The sequence below is a fragment of the Stylophora pistillata genome, chromosome 2 (genome assembly GCF_964205215.1).
Source record: "Stylophora pistillata chromosome 2, jaStyPist1.2, whole genome shotgun sequence".
Taxonomy (NCBI): Eukaryota; Metazoa; Cnidaria; class Anthozoa; order Scleractinia; family Pocilloporidae; genus Stylophora; species Stylophora pistillata.
This window is the reverse complement of record NC_142520.1, coordinates 8660063-8678743: the sequence shown is the minus strand read 5'-3', so window position 1 is coordinate 8678743 and position 18681 is coordinate 8660063. Positions and strand designations below refer to the sequence as shown.

The 18681-nt window shown below is 38.5% G+C and overlaps 1 long non-coding RNA gene and 1 pseudogene across 11 annotated transcripts in view; one reads left to right on the top strand and one right to left on the bottom strand.

The window, feature by feature from the left end:
* Positions 1–18681, top strand: part of LOC148736978 (uncharacterized) — a 323637-nt gene that overhangs the window by 15003 nt on the left and 289953 nt on the right. The gene's annotated exons all lie outside the window — the stretch shown is intronic.
* Positions 117–11724, bottom strand: LOC148736991 (polycystin-1-like protein 2; annotated as a pseudogene). Its single transcript, XR_015997236.1, has 10 exons — positions 10817–11724; positions 10347–10508; positions 8723–8848; positions 8195–8395; positions 7680–7928; positions 6409–7140; positions 5831–6064; positions 4228–5477; positions 2734–2902; positions 117–2329 (listed from the first exon to the last, which is right to left on the bottom strand). The product of XR_015997236.1 is annotated as a polycystin-1-like protein 2 (transcript).

The following is an 18681-nucleotide window of genomic DNA, read 5'->3' as shown; positions in this document are numbered from 1 at the left end:
GCGCCGAACCACATCTCGTTTATTATTCTAAGTATCCTCCTGGTGTCTGTGTCGTAGAAACTTGGACAAGCATAAGGGGAGAGCGGGTCAAAACGTTAGAGACCAGCAACATGATGTCAATTTTGCATACATAACTTTATTTCCGTTCGAATTTCAGCGAAGCATGGGTGGTGCTAGTTTCTCCGAACAAAAGCGCTAAAGAAATAAGTAAGTCCAATTCAATGAACACACCTAATCAATTTCATCATTACAATACAATAAATAAAACGAAAAAAATGTTGAATACGAGAAAGAGAAATCCCTAGTTACTAAGAATAAAAGTGATTAAAAATATTTACAGCAAGTATCACGAAACTCTAAGACACATATATCATCCTTCAAATCTTGAATACGGGCCTACAAATCTTAAATACGGGCCATGTTAATATACAATCACTTGGCTCAAATGAAAAGTCGTATACAAGTTCTTCCTCTGGGATCAGCTCAGAAAACTCTAAAACAAAGTTCCGTGGTTTTTTTTTTTTCCTTTTTTCGCTACAATCCTGCGACACGCTGAGGAACTAATTGCGTCTCTGCAAGATGTCTTGTGCTCAAGTATCCGTTTTTCATCTTAGTTTTTGATGTAGTTCTTTACTCTTTTTCACATTTTCTTATTATTGTCTCTAAACCTTGAGGGTTCGAGCCTTTGCTGTTTTTAATAACAAATTAAAATCTTCGTCTTCTTCTGACAACTCTGAAACAATTCTCTCCAGTCGTTCTAACAGGTCATGCTTTCTCCGGCCTAATTTACGGAGAGAAGACTCTACGACATCCTCTCTAAATCTCACTTTCTTTTCTTCTAAACGTTTGCTGCATTCTTCATTGCTTTCACCTTTGAGAAATTTTAACATGTTGATTATCTTGTCAAAAAATTATTGTTTCCTCGTGCTGCACTGCTGTTTACTTATTGTTCCTCTAGATTTTTTCTCCCTCAAAGCTACGGTAGCCTGACTTTTTAAATTAAAGTTCAGATTCAAAATGTTCTTGGAGTCAAGGCCAACGTTTCCTGAATGCTTGTCTTTTGCGTCTTCTGATTTTTGGAAGGTTCTCAACTGACTCAGTGTGTTACTGATCGCATCGAAAAACTTTTTTCTTTCTTTTGAGGCCGAGCAACGGTGCTCATCAATAAGTTCATACAGCTCATCCCCGTTCACATTATTCTTAGCATCCGAAAGGGCATCGTTCATTATAACGATAAAAAAGTTCATGCAAAGGATAGTAAGAGTTAAAAGAATTAAATACGCGAATACTCTGGCGTATATGGTGTTGGCCTCTGCTAGTTCATTGATTGGTCTAGCTTTCACTCGACCAAGAGTTAGCTCAAGCTGGAAATAAGCTCCTTTTAGCACCGAAGAGTAGCGCTCAGATACACAACCAAACATCAAGACACCGAAGTGCAAAAATGCAACAAAGAAAATTGAAAAAAGAAAACTAAACGAGGTCAAAGATCGTGCAGATATCTTCAATGTTTTGGAGAATAGAGCAACATGGTTGTTGAAGCGAATCATTCGCAAGAGTTTGGTAGTGACGATGAAAATTAGAATACCAAGGACGGCGTTTTCTACTTCTTGGCAAGTGATAACTTCTTGAAAACTTGGATTTGCGTAAATGTTTTTATGCACTTTGCCCATGATTGAAATAACTTTACTCTGTCGTATCATATAAGTTACCACGGCAAACAGAGAGAAAAAAATTTGGAATATTTCGATCCAATTCCACATGGACCTAAAATATCGAGAACGATGATTATAAAGCCTCAAGGTTTCTCTCCCAAAATACAAAAAAACAGATACAATGAAGAGAAACGTGCAAATCGAATAAAACTGATGAGAGGAAGTGTCAGTAGAATCAATTGACAGACTGTGGGTTTGCATGGAAGCTGTTTTCAGCCCAGATGTTTGAACCTCGTAGAAGTATGTGGCAACACCTAAAACATTTACTGATGGATTAAACGTAGAAAGCTCTGCGATGACCACTCGAGTTTTTCTGTCTAGCCAATTGTTTTTTTGTAAATCTGTTACTATGCTGAATCCTGTATGATTCTGATATCCGAGGTCTGCTACAAATCCTCCTCCATGATAATAGGAGAACTGTCCCCACCTAGGTATAGTGTCGGTGTCTTCAACATGTTGATATCGCCATGGCCTCGGGCAAAGACGTAGCAACTCGTCATTCCTCGTAGCATTGTCAACAGGTCTCCAGCCTGGTTTATTGTACGCGGCCTTGTCTTCGTTCTTTATCGAGTATCTCTCGAAACATTCTTCGATATAGTTCGGGACTTTGCACTGTGCTGCATTTTCAAAAACAAAAGATTATTACCAAAGAAAGTTGTTTTGGTATTTATTGTACTCAGCGATTTGTATCATTTCAATCGTACTTTAAAAAGGCATGGACATCTCTGTTATGAAAAATAAAAGATAATTTTAGGACCCTTAGAATTTACCTGAGGGAGAGAGGAATGCCGTTGATCGATTCTAACTTTTACGTTGAATAAGAAACGCAGCTTTCCGCTAATCCCCAACTGTTAGAAAGGCCGAGAGATTTGACACTATTATTTCACTATCAGAGCCGGTTATACGTGTGTGACTATAAAGTGTCAAATTAAGTGTGTATGTGTAAATAACCTTGTCACTAAAATCCAAGACAATTAATACCTAAATAAATAATTAAACAAACAAACAAGGAAACGCTTACTCGATTTCACTCTGAGTTGCCTTATTCGAGCCATGCCGACAAGAAGAGAGTGTTTGTTACCAATATACATTGTTTTCTTCTCCTCTTGACCGTTGTACCATCTGCCGGAAAACACTCCTGGGATGTAAACTTTCTGTAACCAGTTCCAGTACATAGTGTTGTTTTTCACCTGAATTAATACAAGATCGTCGAACTAGATATATTTCGTGTGAAGGTGTAGTCTGATCGTCTGGATGAGTGTAGTCCTGAGAAGGACTGTTGTCGGTGGTAGTGACTGACGTTTCGACATTCTGTGCGGAAGTCATCATCAGAATCAAGTGAATGATTGTTGTCAGTAGAATGTTCTTATTCCAGTTCGTGTTAAATGATCGGTTGGTTTTACCGTGATGTTATTGGCTGTAAGACTCAAGTGACGTAAGTCGGTCGTGATTGGTCTGTTTCGATCTGTCGGAAAAGTTTAGTCTTTCTTTTTCGGTCGTTTGTGATGTTTATGTCGCGAATGAGTCGTTTGTATGGGGCGGGTAGTTGTTGACATCTGTTTAGGGGAGTCTGTTCTAAGTTAGTAAACCAGCTTTCCAGAGTCATTCGTTGAAAATAGTCAGTGCTGTAGGTTAGTCATCATCAGAGTCATCAGCATGACTCTGATGATGACTTCAGCACAGGTTGTCGAAACGTCAGTCACTACCACCGACAACAGTCCTTCTGAGGACTACACTCACCGGGACGATCAGACTACACCTGCACATGTTACCCCCGGGTTCAAGCCATTTACTAGATATATTTCGTTTGGTTTATTCCTTTAGCTGTATGAATAGATGAGAAGTTCGATCCACACAAACGAGTAAGTATGTTTAAGCCCATTTTTAGACTATTATTTCTAATTCCCAAAATTATTTCTATTTCCCACTACATCCCATTCCCTCAAAAATTAATTTTTGTTTATTTATTTCAATGATGTTTGTGTGAGTTAGCAGCTACTTTCTGAATCTCCTCCTTTAACCCTGTAACTCCCTGAAGTGATTAACAAAGAGTTTTTCCCCAAGGTATCCATACATTATTCAGTAAACAGGTAATGAGAATGCTCAAAGTTATCATGTAGAATGTGAAGCCTTGATCTAACACCAAATTCTTCTAATTAATTAACAAGGAAATGTGTAGCAGCAAGAGGGGAAAATTAAGAAAAGGATCTTGGGTGTTCAAACGTTGATAGAATGTCAATCTCTTTAAGGTATTATACCACTCTTCTTGGAATCTCTCCTTAGTCTTGAGTCTAAGTCTTGCTCAAAAGGTCAGTCACCATAGCAGAAAGTGCCTTAGCCAATGTCTGAATTTTCTATAAACAATTTTATTTTCCAGTTCTTCAGCAGGCCGTCAAATTAATATTTCCCCTTGTATAATCATATTTGAACCCCACATAGGAATAAAAGCTGTAAGATCAATCAAACGCGGAAATTTCAGCAATATATTAATCAAAATCAAATAACGTCTACTCACCCTGCTGAAGCTTGGTAGTCCATCTCTGATTGATTTCGTCATCAAGTACCGATGATCATTTCTATTTCCATAGCACACTACCATTAGCAAGAAAACAAAGACCAAGTATTCAACCAACTCTGTGAAGTAACGTGTCATGTTCTGTTTCTTAGCTTGTTGTCTCCTCATCTTTTCCACATCTGATAATTGTAGTTCCCAAAACTTTTGTTTAGAGCACTTAATCCTAGCTTGCTGAGGGCTTTCAGAGGCATGTACTTTTGATCTCTTTGCCTTTATCCTTAAAATGACTGCAATAGTTAGAGCTGTGAAGAACACCTTTACTGGTTCCTTGATTGTTATGTCCTGGGCGAATGAGATCAGCATCGAAGACAGCCACTGCTCGCTGACACTCTTTTCCAAATTAGACTGTAGAAGATTGAAAACGCAGCCGAAACAGTACAAGAACAGAGCAACAAAAACCAAGCGATACCAGTGATAAGGGTGCCTGTATGACAATAGCCGTTATTTGTTGCATACTTTTCAGCTCCTTTCTGAAAAAATAACGCTATGATAATGTTTATGGGTGCCACAACAAGTGCGCTTTCAAAGCCAGTCACAACTTGTCTCCACGACACTTTTAACGGTCCAACTTGGATAGGCTGTTCGTAATTCCCTTCTAACTTATAGAACATCGCGTTAGCAAACATGGATGTCAAAAGCACTGACAGGCAGCAAGAAAGCCGCTGCACTCTTGTAAAGTGACTTCTCCGTAGCTTCGCTGCAACTGAAATCCAAATATGCCACTCCACGAGGCCTCTTCGCCAACGTCTTGCAACTTCACTGCCAAAATCCAGATGATTTTGGCAGATTGTTCGCTCGATGCGCCCATCTCCCCGCTCAAGAGCAAACCACAGATTCGCTATAAATTTCCACGACTGGTTAGTTTGTACGTCCCGAATCAGAATTTCCTCAAGAAACCACGAAGGATTATTTCCAAAGTTATCATGACCAATCTGTAGTCCTCGAATCGAACCAAGTGATTTATTAACATAAAGTACAAAAACATCGGAATTACCTCGAGAAAATAACATATTAACTGCACCAGGCTCTTCTTGGGTGAGATGCAGAATGCCACTCTTTCCTTCAGAACCGTAAATCTCTAAAGCAATATGAGCAGTCGTTCCCGAATTTTTCCACGCACCAGTAGTAATCACTATTTCGTATTCATATGTACGGTTTGGAGAAGATGGAAGGTGGATCGGGGATTCCTTCTAAAAAATAAAAAGAATAAAGACATGACAAAGCATAATTTATTTACATGACTACCTAACTCGTATTTTTAATTAGATTTTTCTGCTTCATTCCAAAAAAAAAATCGTAAGCTCTGGAGACGGTTTATCTATTTGACTTGTAATTTACAATCAACGAATTCATCTCAACAAGCCTTTATCAAGTAGAAGTTGTTATCTTCATCTGTTATCGAATTTTCATGACATATTTGCAAGAAAATGTGTAGCAGCTGGAGGTATGAGTTAACAATCAGATCTTGGGAGTAAACACAGTGTACTGAAGAGCAAACCCCGTGAAAATAATGGGCACAACCAAAATCCGGTCCTACACTTACATTTTTCGCGTCTTCCTTGTCGAATTTCCTTACGATAACAAGTGCAGACGCATAACACAACAGAACCACCGCCATAGCCACAATTACTGCAATATTTCCAGTCTCCGGTAACTTCTGGAACTCGACTAGAACCTTGTCAAAGTCAATAGGATTCGGTTCAACTAAAAGACTTCCTCCAAATGATGTCAAATGGTTGCAGCTACAATTTATAAATCCATCTGAAGCTGCTAAAACCTGGAATTATAAAATACAAGGGAGATGTATGTAGTAAAAATCATCATTTTGGCTGCCGCTACAACTTGTATCGGCGCAGATGGATTTAATCTGTATCGTCTCTTTTTAAGGCACTGCTTTCGCTTTTTCTGGCTAAAAAATTGATTCGACTATTTACGATAGCAGAGCCTACGAAAAATGTTATCGAATCAAAGTTTGGCCTGAATATTATAATAATCCTTGTGAATGAAGATTATTACAAAACCAGGACTCAGGAAGGAGCGAAGTATCTGAAATATGTTGAAAGCAGTGCAATAATAGAGCAAAGACGATTTGCTAAGATTCATATTTAACTTTACACTTACCCGACAGCCAGATGATATCCACTTGTCAATTTTTTCTGACCAGTAGACACAACTACCTAAGGCCACCTTTAGGGTATAGTTCTGATCTGTGTTGGAATCATAAACTGGTATTACAGGGACATTTTTACTCTGGAGTGGGGTGGGTGGTGGATCTTTGACTTCGACATAGGAGCGCTTCCCTCGCCTTTCTCCAAAACAAGATCTTCTCTGTCTTTTGTAAGATAAGTTCATTGTGGCCTTTGCATTTCTTACGCCAATAAAGTATTTCCCAGGATGCTCGGCAAGAACTTGTATCGGTGCATATGGATAGAAAGAGCAGTTTGTTTGTCCTTGACTTTTGCCGTGCGCACTTGGCATCCAAACACACTTTTTGTCTTGAGAGATTGTGGCATTGAGGTCGTGGTCTTGAGATGTTGGCCGCTGACCAAAACGCATATAGACAAACAAATGTGCGGTTGGGTCTTCGGGTTTCATGTTGAGAATCAACGTGGTGTTTTCATATTTGACGTTTATCTCGTGGAAACGTACTTCATCATTTTTTGTAAAATACCATGACTTCTCTAGAGAGTTTTTTGGAAGTTTCAAAGGCGTAACGATGACAATGTTCCCTGGAAGATTTGATACTTTAATAGGCTCGCTGTAGTTGTTTTTCAACTTAAGGGTTACAACATCAGATCCAACTCGCTCCTTTGTGCCGTCCCAAGTGTAAGGGTTGGAAGAGAATAAAAGCATCTAGAAGAAGAATAACATTTTAGTTTTGTTTGTTTGTTTGTTTGTTTTTACAAGGTCTTTCGTCGTGCTATTGAACTTAAGCCAATGCACTGATGAGGCCTAGAAGGCCGAAACAGCACTGTCTACTCATATGTATATATTTGGAAAAAAATGAAATAAAAATACAATTTCCTTCGCGTGGTTACTTTTTTGAAATATTTGAAAGCAAGAACTTTCAGGCCGGAATGAAAAGCGATTACTAAGGCTTTTGACAGACTTGATGCTTTTTTCAACTCAGTTTCAACATCTATTTAAGGCGATGTTAGGAAAATCAAGCTCCATTCGATCCGATTCCGTTCTTTCTACTGTACCAAGTATTAGAGTTGAACAAGTCAAAAGCAAAATAAGTAGTAGAATTGCTTCTGGTTATAAGCAGTCTTCAGTGGACCTGGTGTGCTACTTTACTAATTTAACTTGTCTGGCGTCGGTATTTGCTGACACATACTTTCCCGATTTTGTCACGATTAAATTGAGTTTGCCCTTAGGTCCTGAATAGTTACCTGAGCATCTACAAAACTTGTTTTATTCACACTGGAGACTATCAATTGCCTTTCAGACGGTAACATAAACCGCCCTTTTCCTGCTTTTATTTCCAGTCCTGAAAGTCTCTGGAGGCTATATCTTCCAAGTGTCATGGACAATTGCCCAGCTGTGATTGATATCGGTTTCTTATCAAGGACAGCAAAGGCCAACACTGAGTCTGAAACTTTATCGAGGACCTTCATCGCAATCTTAGCCAACATCTTACCCTGTAGAAATGACATAAATAAACATAGAATATAAGCAAATTATGAGTCGTCAAAAGTTTGAAACAAAAAGCTCCGAAATCTGGATGAAGATGGAAGTGACGGTGAAGTTAATAGCAATCTGCAGTAGGCCACTCACCTATGAATTAAAAAGTAATGACCGTAAGGTGGAAAGAGAGAAAAGAGGGATTTGCTCGCATACAAGGGTACGTTAAAAAAGAGTGTTTTTCGTAGACCTCTCCACACCACCTAAATGTACATTACAATACCTGTTCTTGAAAACTTGATTCTGAATCCTCTGAAGCTATCACTGCTGCCACCTTCAGCACGCTATTTAAACATAAAGCCAGGTTTTCTGCTGACTGAGTTGTCAGCTGTATGTCTGCTATGTCTCTTTTCCGGGCAAGAGACCACAGAAGGGACGTCATTGAACGGACCGCAGATAAGATATTCGCCAGTAAGGAGATATTCTGTGGAATGCAAATTAATTTCAGCAGCTGAAATTGGTTATTTTTCAGTTTTGTTTTTATTGAGCTATGAAGAGATATTCTGCGATGAGCTAATTAATATAAGTACTAAACCGTAAACCACTAACCATGAGTTGCCTTTTTCGTGTCCTGGTTTTCATTTTGTTTAATCTTTGTTGTTGTTGTTGCTGTTGGGTTTTGAGCCCGTTTGGCTTAAATTTGTCAGGGTATGATAAGTCGACATAACGACCAAAGCTATTCAAACATTAGTATATTGCATTTGTCATTTTCTCATTTGTGTCGCATTCAGAGAAATACAATGTAACTTACCAGTGACTTGGGGTTCACTTTATCCAAAACCTGAAGAGCAGAACCAATAACTGAGGAGCTTTGGAGCAGATCCGCGAAACTTTTTCGTTCCAAAGTAGAAATTTTTACAAGGATGTTGTGCATTACCTTGAAAGTGATAAACATGAATAGCTAAAGGTCGATTTTAGCCAGGAAAGAATCAAGCAGAGAGACTGTCTCCCACACATGAGGCTCTTGCCAAAGGAAATCGTTCTAAAGGTATCATTAGACTCAGGTTTCCCGATAATATTGCCACTAACAACCATAAAAATGATACATTCGCAAGTATTTGATTGGTCCTAACACATCGCAAGTTCAGATATAGGTCCAAGCTGAAAGTAAGGGATGTGTGTGGGTGATTTACGCTAATGAAACATTTTTCAAACTTCATTTTCAAAACGTTGAACATACTCGTTTCAAATTGAGTTTAAGGCTGTAGACCGTTCTCCATTCTGACCATAACATAACATAACATAACATAATATAACATTTATTCAGGACGCTACAACGCAAATATAAAAAATACATCCTAGAAAGGGAAAATCGTGAGGTTAGCCCTGTATAAAAACAATTTCCCTGACTAAAAACATACAAAAGCTAAAATTTAATGGCTACAGATTCAGTAACTATTAAATAAATATTCATATGAATTTTAAGTCTACTCTTAAAATGACTACGATTCGGCCTATTTGAAGCCCTATTGGAAGTTTCAGACGCAAAAACAATAGAGAGAAGACATAAATCATATAAGCCATGGTTCTTGAGCATCAAAGATCTCAGATATTGAACATGTAAGCCTCTGATTTACTAAAAGAAATATGCTAATACACTTAATGTAATACACTTGTTTGTTATTCGAGAATTGATGTTTTGTTTTTTGATTTCCAATACATTCTTATTCTGTTTTTCTCCAGGGAGAATCTTTGTTTCTTGGGCTTTAAGATCATCACGAATTCTCTTTTGCTTCATTATTTAGAGGAGCATTATTATGAAACCTCCCTGTAATTTGGAAACCCGAAAAATCCAAATATTTTTACATAAAAACTTGAAATGTTCACTAGTTAATCGTCTCTGAATTTATTTTCCTATTTATCACACGGGAAGATCGGCAAATTCGCGATTTTCTTTTGACCCGCTATAAGTTTACGTAATCAATTGACAGACTCAAGAAAACTGGATGAGTTTTGAGCGTGACGTAGATGACTCATTTGACGCGCAAGAGAGTGGTCTTCGATATTCAAAACAGTATTTTGATCGCATATATTGCTTTTATAACACTAATACTAAGACAATTTGACTAAATTTCACGAGGTTTCTCTATATTAATAAAATGACGCCAACAGTGTTTTGAGTTATCTACGTCACGATGGGAGTGACAGCTGACCAAAGATAAGTTGGCCGTGAGTTTGAAAATTAATTGCGGGACGCTTTTCATATCGTAATTTCTCGCCCTCTAATTGACTTTCAACTAAAATTATTATTGAAAAGGCTTTATTAATCGCTAAAAATTCATATTATAATGACATAACTGAATTTTTCGGGTTTTGAATTGTAGGGCAGTTTCATAAGAGTGCTCCTTTAAGTATGCGTTAGGCTTTTAAAGTACCGTGTATCTCTTCTGCAAATCCGTTGAGTTTTCGTGTAAAACTGATTGTAAGACAGAGTTCGCAAGTAGCGCGGCTTCTCTCAGGTCTCCTCCTTGGATTAATTCATTGAATGAACTGTCATATGCCATGAGAAGGTTTGTGATATTAAGAAATGGTTTGATCTGAAAAGAGTCAAAAGCAGGTATCGACTTGGTTACATGCCTAAAGATAATTTGATGATATAATTTGGTTTTATTAACTAAGTTGATAATGTAACTTGACCACCGTAGAAATTTTTCGGAAAAGCTTTTGTTACACACCCCCACCAACGTAGCACTGCGGTTTCTTTAAATCCTTACTCTCCTTAAAGAGAGCCTCTTAATCTAAACTAATAGAGACCAAAAAGAAATTTAATTCTTTTTGGTAACACCTTAAAAGGCGTTACCACTTCACCTCATGCTAGAAATTAAAACAATAATTATCGACCTACCTGGACCGTCAAAGGGAATGGGGGAGCAGAAATTCCAGAACTGTCGGTCACCGTAATGTTGAACTTCACAGTAAAGTTATCTGCCTTATTCCCAGGCGGTATCCGAGAGGCACTTATGGTGTTGTTAGCGCCACGATATAACACGCTAGACAGACCGTTCTGTAGCCTGTATTGAAACTCGTAGGACAGAGGGTTCCTGTTACTTTTCCAACTGCTACAGCTTAGATTGAAGTTAGTCTTTAGTGAGATACCGCTTGGCGGAGTGATCGAGCAATTTCCTCCTGTTGGGGGTAATGCCGTGGAAATGTTGCAAGCACTCATTCCCTGTACATCGTCCTTAGTTCTAACGTAGTCCTCATAGTAGCCCTGTGAATAATTTTGTCCGCAAGCTGAATCTGCTGCAAAAATATTGCAAATAAAATGCAGGGGAAGTAAATTATTCAAGAAAGAAAATATGTTGGTCTGTTATAAGAGTTTCTACTATTTCTAATATTTAATAAAGCATTGATTCATTTTTGTCAACCGCTGCTTTGCGCCTGTAACAAATTTAAAAAGGACTGATGCTTTGTTAACAAAATCAATTTAATTACAATCAGATATTTAACAATTATTCGGTGAATCTCGTCGAATAATCCCCGAGACGAAGTCGAGGGGATTATTCGATAATATTCACCGAACCTGAGGCGAATAATTGTTTTAGTATAATTTCAGAGCTGAACAACAGAGAAATTTCTAAAATCATAACATTTTAGTAACATTTATTAACATTTTATTTTAACATTTTATATAAACCGCGTGGAGCTGTTTATATAGCGTCATATAAGGAACCGCTCGACCAATCAGATCGCTGGAAACTCTTTGCTTAGCTCTGAAATTATACTATATATATATATATATATATATATATATATAAATTCTTGGACTTGATTGAATGTATTTCGAAGAGCGCTCAACTCTTAGAGGAGCATTAATAATTATTACGAACTGGTTCAAGACTTCAAGGGTAGTTTATCGTTTTATTACGACAGCTCTGTTTCGTATGGTCGAAAATGACCACACTCATCAGGTAATTTCAACGATTGACCGTTAACTTACAATTCCTGGCTTTAAAAGCTGGAGTACGGTTGCTACTGGAGGTATAAAAACAACGCTACTTATCCATATAAGTCATGTGACTGGTACGCATAATCTCGGAGATTGTTACTTGATTATGAAGTTTTTAACGAGGTATCTGTTTCTATGGGGGCATGAACTTGCTAGCTCATTTCGCTTGTTTAGATCTACAAAGTTCCTTTTTACATGTAATGGTGAATTTTTCAAAAAGACTTAAATTACATTTCTTAGTAATGTTGTTGTACGGTTTGCATTGTTTGATGATTTTCCACGCTAGCTTAAAAGGTTTGTTATTGTCCTTCAGTGTCCATATGTGTTTAGATAATTCAGTCTCGTGTCTCTTGTTTTGGTGTCGGAATGAAGCTGTGTGGTTTCTGTACCGTTCTTTAAAGTTTGTCGCAAGTCCCACGTATGAATCTGTTGACGTTTCAGTTGTGACTGTTGCTTGGTAGACTACGTCCAAAAGCAGCGAACTGTGTCGAAAAGTCAAAATGAGATAGCCAACTTCTCTTGAGACTGCAATAGGACTACGTTTGATGTGAGGCATTTTCCCTCTAGGGGGCATTAGTCTTCAAAATAGCCACCCACCTGCACTGCTAAAGAACATCCCAGAAAATATAAACAAGCGATTAACCAAAAAGCCCCTCTACGAAAGTGGCTACGACTATAAGCTTACATATGATCCACAGCCAGCCCTAAAGCGCAACAAACATCGCAAAAGAAAAGTGATATGGTATAATCCACCATGGAATTCCAACGTGAAGACCAATCTGGGAAGAAAGTTCTTAAATATTGTTGACAGATGCCTCCCGAAAAACCATCCACTACACAAGATCTTCAATCGCCACACACTAAGGATAAGCTACTCCTGCATGCCTAAGGTCAAAACTATCATAGCGTCACACAACAAAAAGCTACTATCAGATTACAACCAGTCACAAAATTCACCACAAACACTAGACAAAGAATGTAACTGCCGGAAAAAAGACCAATGCCCCTTACAGAGAAAATGCGGGTAGTGATTTTAGAGATTACAGACTTAGCTGAGGGCCTCCAGGATTCAAAAGTCTCTAGGTTGCTCGCCGCAGCCCACGCATTAATCGCTCACGGCAAGCTCCCGCCAGGACTTGAGGTAAGCCGGCGTCTTGACCACCCCGTGAGCGATCCGCCACGCAATTTTGCTCTCCCAATTTGTGCTCAGACCAGCACCAAAGATTTCTTTCCAAATGTGGCGCCAATTAAATTGGCACGTGAACCTCCGTTCCCACCGTGTGACACAAGGGAGCCGCTGGGGAGGAGGGGGAGTTAGCCTGGAATAAAAGGTTCTAGCACTGTGGTCAGGGAGAGAATCGAAATTCCCCTCCACCCTGTCAACGAGGGTCAGTGCAGCGCGGTAAATAGGGGGTTGGTCATCCCCTAAATGTTTGGGGACGTTATTGGAGCGAAGAAACGCCCAGCGTTTAATTCTGTGGCTCAGCGGAAAGCCGACCCAATATCGGGCGAAATAGACCCATTTAGCGGTGTAAGTCGCGTCGCCCACCGAAGAAATCCCCCGGAGTTTAAGGACTCGCGCCTTTTCGAGGGAATTTACTACGGACAACCTCCCCTGTTGCCAGGGGAGCCGGCATGTGTCGCGTTTGACCAGTTCGGCCTTACCGTTCCAGAGGAACTCCCAAATAGCTTTGGTGATATAGGTGTGAACCCACTCAGGCATTTTTACCACTGTGGCAGTGTACCAGAGGTCCGAAGCTCCCAGCGTGTTAACGATCATAGCTTTGCATTTAAGGGACAGGGTCCTAGTGCGCCAGGTGTTAAGGCGGGTTTCGAGTTTTGCAACCCGATCCGCACAAACTTTCCTCGAGCCGGGAGACTCTTCGTATTTTTACAGAGCTCAAGAGCCAAATACGCCATTTTTAAATACCCCAATTTTAGGAAAAGAAGAACGCGAAAAATACAAATTACCATTTTCCTTGTTTTGACGTCTCGTTTAGCTTTCTGGGATAGAAAGGTACTAGGCCTTTCTCTGGCGGAGTTTTACGAAAATAGAAAGTTACGTTTTCTCTTTACTTCCACCGCCGCCATATTGAATTGTCTGTAATACGATATACCGCTGACATTTCGTAACGGGCTCGAAATGTCCCCGATTTCTGGTGATGTAAGCGATCTCCCCGCTTTCAAATGGACGCTGGGGAAGCTCCCGAGGGTGTCCGCTTTATAGACGCTCCACTTTACTTTGTTTAGTCGAAACAAACCAATAAGCAACATGAAAATGAGCGATAAATGAAAGTTTTCCTAGCTGCTGTTACTCGTAAGAGTGATTGTAGGTACTCAAACCGTAACTGAACCATCTGTTACCTTTCCTCTGCTCACAAGGGTAAACCTTGGACATATATATCATGAAAGTATCCATTGATTTGTCTCAAATCTAATGTATCTATGCAAATATAAACTTGATCATGACTTTCGGAAGGTTTATAATTTCTGTGGTAGGTCTGACAAACGCTAGCATGATAATGTTTTTGTTACCCCTAAGTGCCTCTGGTAATAAAAATAACTGATATATAACATTTGTTAATATAGAAAGTCTTTTTTTACCTTTGGGAATCTCGCAAATATAACACGAATGGCCAATGTTACCATCAAATATACCCCATGTGCCATTACTAGACTGCTTGGATATGTGAGTCATATTGCTGTCACCACTTGGTTGCCCTTCTCCCCATTTGCAAATAGTCAGCGGTCTTCCATTCACCCACGTCCAATTTCCAGCCTTTTTTATTAAGCCAATATTCCATCTATTTCTACTGCAAAGAGTAGTTTGCACCTCGTTACTAATGAAATTCCACTCTTCTTCGGTTTCGATGGAAACTAGGTCTCCTCCTAAGCTTTGGCAGGCGGCTCTGTTCCAGGGGCAATACCATCTCCACTTCGAAAACATGTACCAGGAGTTTTTAAAACATCGAATGGGGCACTCTATAAAGTAATGAAAATGAGAGCAAAAGTAATTATCATGTCGAGGATAAAAAAGTGATAATTATGATAATGATCACAATCACCATAAAGGAGAAAAAAAAATAATAAGCTAAGAAACGTAACGTATCTCTATTTTCTATTTCTATCCGCATTTTTCAACATCTGCAGTGTATGTTTGATCAGTGTCAAAGTAGAAATACCCACATGCATATGAATACGAGTGGAACAAAACAAAAGTAACATGGTGTTGGAATTGAAATCGCTCTCGTGAAGTTTACATCATTTTCGTCTTTCAATAGGGTCAGTGTTGTTGTTGTTTTCTTTTTATTGTTTGTTTGTTTTTCATGTAGTTAGGAATAAAAAGTAATTTTTTTGAACAAGATAAGTTCTGCAAACCCGTAATGTTTTGTCTTAAAGGTGACATTTTCTCAGATTTGCCTAAAAAAAACCTGAGGTCAAGGAACCAGGATCTAAAAGCCACTCACGATACCTTTCTGGTATATCCCTTTCCCACACGCTTTTTTCCGAAACACTTGTATAATTATATAATTATCGCTCGCTCTTACAAGCACACACAAAAAAAACAAAAACACAACAATACTTCGATAAACGTGTGCTCGACAAATGTTGAGAAATGTATCCTTTCGATCGTTTTTCCTTTGGGCGCTTTGCCCGCCGAAAATTTGCTGTGGCTTGCTGCGCAGCAAAATAAAGGATGATCGTTATAACAGGTGGAAAAAATAACGGGAAGCTCTTTTTCGGTGGAAAAGCGGCTCTTAGCAGGAGTGGTATTTGATACATATATCTTCATTACGGCGTCCTCTATCTAGGATATTCTATTTTAAATTATTACACTTTGACTATACCTAAGCTGGTGCTGGTATTTTACTTATTGTATATCGCTTATAACAAAGTTGACTAGCAGCATGAACCACCTCCCCTCCCTTCCCCGGTCAGAACGCGCTTAAAAGAACCCATAATTAAATGCAAGTGTGAGTTATTCCAATTTGAAACTGCTAATGCGCACTAGACAGTTTATTTACTGCTTACACGCACAAGTTAGGAGAGGCTTTCGATATTGTGAGAGCAATATATTTACCTCTTCGAACATTAATCATTGAATTGAACTTTTAACGGGATCAGGGCTAAGCAGAAATGATTTAGCTCTTAATATACTTTATGGGTGGAATGTTTCCTTACCCTTAGGAAATTCACAGATGAAGGCATTTTCATCATATGAAGAGATACCGTTAAAAAGGCTTTTATTCTTGGATATTTCCGCTTTGTCGTCGTTACAATTTGGCTCAAAATATCACCAACTCGAAATATTCACTGGTGCTCCACTAAACTACCATGTCCAATTCCTATACCCACCCCAGCAATCCTTGCATAAACCAATGTGCCACGTATTTGTTCGAGTCCTGCAAATACCAATCCCGATCCCGATCCCAACCATGGAAAAGGGGAAAAAAAGTTTTTAAAAGATATAATGGGGCACTCTACAGAATGATGAAAATGAAAACGGAGATAATTATCATGATGATGATAAAAAAGGGATAATTATGATAATGGTGATAACATAATATAATCACAATTACCGTTAAAGATATTAAGAAATAGGCTAGAAAACGTGGCCTATTTTCTATTTTTACATTTCTATTCGTATTTTTCAATATCGGAGGGGTATGTTTCATCAGTGTAAATCAATAGAGAACATCTTTCTTCTTTACGGTGTCCACCCTCTCTGATCTGTTTTTTTAGAAGATATTTAACTTTACACGTCGCTGAGTTCATGTAATTTTGGTAGTTCGGTTTCGGAATATCGATAAATGCATCGCGGAGCTAATCCCTCTCTCCGCCCTCCATCGTGTTGGGCTTTTAAAAAAATGTTAACTGTGAGTGTAATTTCTCGAAAATTTACAACCGAAGTTACACAGTTAACCGTATACAGTTGATACCAGAATGGTTGTCAGAAAAAAAAATAGAGCAAGAGTGCATACGCACGCATCGGTCTCGAATGACAATTAGAGTATCCGGTGATCAATTAGTTCAAACAAGTGAAATAGATAAAAAGATATGTAAAAAAGAATTCGAAATCAGGGGAGAAATACCAACATGCATGTTAATAAGAGAGGAACAAAACAAAAATAACATGGTGTTGCAATAGAATTCGCTCTCGTTAAGCTTACATGAGTTTTCGTCTTTTATTGGGGTAAATTTTTTTTTTGGTTTTTTATGCAGGTTAGAATAGAAAAGTCATTTATGTAAACAAAATAAGTTCATCAAATCTGTAATTTTTGTGCTTAAGGTGACATTTTCTCAGACTTCCTCGAAATCCTGAGGTCAAGGAGCCAAGATCTGAAGACTACCCACAATACTTTTCGGGGCTATCATGTACTCTTTCCGACACGCTTTTTCCGAAACTACTCTGTATAATTATTGTTCACTCGTTCAAGCACAAAGAGAAATACTTCGATGTGTTATTTTGAACACAACATACAAACACTCACCGACTGCAGTGAACGCTCGCTCGACAAATGTTGAGAAATGTATCCTTTCGATCGAGTTTCTTTCAGGCGCTTTGCCCGTCGAAAAAATGCTGTGGCTTGCGGCGCAGCAAAATAAGGTATGATTCTAGAACCATGAAACTTTTTATACAACATGTGTCCCGAAATTTTTCATGAGCAATAAATAACGGAAAACTCTTTTTTGGTCGGAAGGCAGCTCCTACCAGGAGTGGTACTTGATACATATTTCTTCACAGCGACGTCTTCTATTTCGGATATTCTATTTTGAATTATTGCACTTAAACTATCTGTAAGCTCATGCGATTATTGTACTTATTGTATGACACTTATAACAAGGTTGACTAGCAGCCTGAGCCACCTCCCCTCCCTTATTTGATCAGAACGGGCTGAAAAAAAAAACCGCATAATTAAATACAAGTGTGAGTTATCCTTATTTGAAACCGCTAATGCGCACTAAACAGTTTATTTACCGCTTACACATTCAAGTTAGGAGAGCTTTCGATATTGTGAGAGCAATATATTTACCTCTCAAAATTAATCATCGAAATAATTTTTAACGGGACCAGGGCTAAGCGGAAATGGTTTAGCACTTAATGTACTTTATGGGTGGAATGTTTGCTTACCCTCAGGAAATTCACAGATGAATGCATTTTCATCAAGGTAAGAGATACCGTTAAAGAGGCCTTCATTCTTGGATATTTCCGCGCGGTTGTCGTTATCATTTGGCTCAGAATCTCGCCATTTCGAAATATTCAGTGGCTCTCCACTAAACCATTTCCAATTCCCATTCTGGGAACTCTTGTATAATCCAATATGCCACGCGGTAGTATTCCAACTATTACGCTTTAGAATCTCACCATTGATAAATTTCCATTCTTCATCGGTTTCGATGTAAACGAGGTGTCCTCCATGATTGCCGCAGACGCGATAGTTCTTCCGAAAACGTCCTCCCCATTTTGTAAAGATGTACGAAGAATTTTTGAAATGGGTACATAGACTTTCTATGAGAAACATAAATATACAAATGAATAAAAGAAAAAATACATATTTTTAGATCGTAACGATGACAGCAATAATGATAATGATGAAAATGGAGACGAAAAATACTGTCTATATTAATAATATTCATGCCTAACTAACAATGAGCACCGAAACTCGTTACTTCACTAAAGCAAAAATTAGAATTAGGTTTAAGGTGATTCCTCAGAAAATAAAGGCTATCGAACAAATTGTTTTCAACTTTCCCTAAAT